The sequence below is a fragment of the Tachypleus tridentatus genome, chromosome 4 (genome assembly GCF_004210375.1).
Source record: "Tachypleus tridentatus isolate NWPU-2018 chromosome 4, ASM421037v1, whole genome shotgun sequence".
Classification (NCBI taxonomy): domain Eukaryota; kingdom Metazoa; phylum Arthropoda; class Merostomata; order Xiphosura; family Limulidae; genus Tachypleus; species Tachypleus tridentatus.
The window spans coordinates 39365509-39369158 of NC_134828.1; positions in this window are offsets into that span (position 1 = coordinate 39365509).

The window sequence follows — 3650 nt, forward strand, 5'->3', positions numbered from 1 at the left end:
TTTAATGAATATTCTTTAAATTCAGATATAACACAAACATCTCCACCATTTGCTTCAAACGTAGGTTTATCTGAACTACATTTATAAGTTTGCTCAATAAAAGAATGCAGTTGTTTTTGGTGTTGTTGTTTTGAATTAAGTACAATGTTACTCAATGGGATATATGTGCTCTTCCCACCACGGATATCGAAATCCAGTTTTTCGCGTTGTAAGTCCTCAGACATACCGCTGAGCCACTGGGGGGCAAAAGAATACAGAGGACAACTTATTTTACAACTTTTGTTCTTCATAAACCGGCCCGGCATGGCCAAGTGGTTAATACACTCGACACGTAATCCGAGAGTCACGGGTTCGAATCCCCATCGCACCAAACATGCTCGCCCTTTCAGCCATCGGGGCGTTATAATGTGACAGTCAATCCCACTATTCGTTGGTAAAAGAGTAGCCCAAGAGTTGGCGGTGGGTGGTGATGACTAGCTGCCTTCCTTCCAGCCTTACACTGCTAAATTATGGACAGTTAGCGCAGATAGCCCTCGTTTAGCTTTGCGCGAAATTAAAAAACAAACAAACAAAATATTAACATGTTAAAATGGTGGATTAAAGCATCATCTTAAATATTCAGCAACATTACAGCACGTACAGAAGTAACGAGATGTTTTAGGACAATGAAAATAAAAGTTTTATTGTTAATAACTTGAACTGACTAGGTTCAGAAACACGGCTGGAAATAAAGTGGGTTAAACAACACCTCTGTTGAAAGTCCTAGAGACGATAACTTAATGTCATTTACTTTTCATTCTACCAAAAATCCACTTCTCTGCGAGAGATAACACAGTATATACATATATAATGAAAATATAAGATTAAAGTATTTTAATGTATTCACTTTTGTTCCTGTTGTGTTGCTGCTGTCATAAAAAGTCGGTTGGTAACTGAAGAAATTATTCAATTGGAATATCCCTAATAAATGAAGATTTTTGAAAATATTTTCCGTGTATCCAGTATTGTCGACTTTAGAAGCCATATATTGTTTTTTAACTATTTATAATTAAGTTTCTGTATTAAATATAAAGCTACCCTTCTATCAGTACACGTAGCCTTCGAAATGTATTTAGTCGTTTATGAACTAAGTGTTTTATTATTTAAATCTATATCAGATCTCTTTTAACAATAAATCCACAATCATCGATAAAATAATTATTTATATTAATTTGATTCAAAACCCAGTTCATCACAGATTGTGTTTGGTCTTAAAGTGAAATCAGTTTCATTTTGAGCATAGTTTTGTCAGTATTATCTTTATAAAAGCGTATTCTAAAAAAAGTTACGTTAAATTCTTATATATGCCTCTTGCTATAAAGCGGTATGTTCCTTGATTTTAAAAACTCAGTTGAGCAGAGTACCTATTTTTAAATCACAAATCACTTATCATACGCATAGAAAACTATATTTAAAAAATAAATCATGAAAATTCACCAAGAATATTTTATTCAACCAACGAATGAAAACTGTCTTTTACAAACTGTATGTTATAAAAACTAATTTCTTTCACATTATAAGTGTAGTAAGACTACTTGTTTTTAAAATTATACATTGTCAGAATATTAACAATTTATCGAGTTAAGCGACACAAAACGCCATATTTTACATACTAGAACTTAGATATGATTTATTTTGTTGCTGTTCGATCCTCTTCGTTGTGACACATGTAAAGAAAAACAGTTACAAAACCTTACCATTACAGGCGCGATGGCTCGTTGTTTATGTTGTGTTCCACTCTGCTTATGACTGTTGTAGTAGCTAACCCTAAATATAAAGACTGTATGGACGAATACCAAGTTTATAAACTAGCTGTCTTTAAAAATGGATCACGATTGTCAAGTGCCGTGCTGTGTGGCCTAGGAGATAACGTCTCTCCTCTTTTTGAATTCCAGACATTTGTGATTACCTCATTCACCTCTTCTTTGTATAGTCAACTGGCTAAACTGTCCAGGATCTTCTTTCGCTGTCTATTTGAACTTCTTTTCTCGCCCAATTTCCCAGGTGCTATCAAGTGTTCCACCCTTATGCCTACAATACATGATCAAAGAACTGCCTTATTCACACTTTTGTTATCAATGTACTTTTTGTTTCTGCTCATATGATAAATAAGATAAATAATTTCACAGAATTATTAATAGTGCTGCTGCTCATGTTAGAGATATTTTATCTTTAACATTAGAGATAGTAAAATAATCTAACTCATATACCAGAGAATGAGTCACAACAAGCCCCTCTGATTGTTTAAAGTACGTGGTTTTTTTTTAAGTGATGGAAACTTTAAAGAAAATATTATTATAAATCTCCATTTCAAAGCTGACAGTGATAATGACTTAACTATTAAACAAATTAGAATTTTCATATCGCATATTTACAAGAGATAAATATAAATTCGTTGTGTTTATTCTTTCATTTTTGGATGATGGTAATAAACTGCCAGTTACTTTACTGGAGAATAAAAGTCCTTACAACAATGATATGTAATATAAAAATAAATATTGAATTAATGTTTTTCCGTTAGATAATTTAATTAATTATCATTGATTTAACTGCTAGAGTGTTTAAAACCTTATTTTAATACAACATATTCTCATCGTGAATTAAAAGTTCGAGAAGTAATAAATATTATTTTCAACCAAATTTGAATGATGTGACCGGTAAAATACTCATATTTTATATACATTCTGGTGTCTCAGCGGCAAGCCTGACGGAAGATGGCGCTAAACATTGTGAACGAAACAATTTAACGAAAAAAATCACGATAATGATTGAATTGTGGACTAATGTGAAAGCAAGGAAACTGAAAGTAGCTCAATTATTCTCACTGTGTTATCGTTTAACTGTTATCAGTTCGGAGAAACTGAAACTATCATTATCTTTGCTAACAATCGTGAGTGTCATGAAAGTTTCAAGATAAGAAATGTTAATCTTCGTTTGTTTTATCACAACAGAGTCACTATTATCTTATACATGTCATAAACTTCTCAGACACTCAAGTACCACATTTGTTTTAAGTACCGAAAATAAGAACGAATATTTTACACAATCGTTATGCGTGTATGTGACGTATTTATTTATAGCAACTTTGTAAAGTATATTAGTCATTTTCCTGCTTGATAACTTGCGTAAAACATGAGAAACGGTGTGATGTTTTAGCGCTCTTTATGACATATTTTATTGACAACAAAAAGAAACAGATCAAACGTGTCGAAAATATTATTTCTTTCTTAAGTATAAATTATGTTTGAGATTTATTAGTGTTATAGATAATCAAACTAGTACCTGAATAATTTTGAGAGTAATATTAATCCATTTAAGAATAAAGTAAATAACCATTCACAAGAGTGATTCATAATAGGGATCGCACAGAAATTTTCTCAAAACTTTAATAGAACATTATAGCAAAAAGCATTTAAAAAGCAGACTTATTCTTGAAACATTTCTTCAGACTCTCCTTTAAACGACCACTCAGGCACCGATAATAAGCAAAATAAGTAATTTCACGGTTGTTAGATAGAATCAAATTTTCACATTTGCTCATATTATTTTAGCCTAAATTAAAATTGGTTAAGTATTTTCTACCAAACCCAAGACAGTTATAACACATAGAA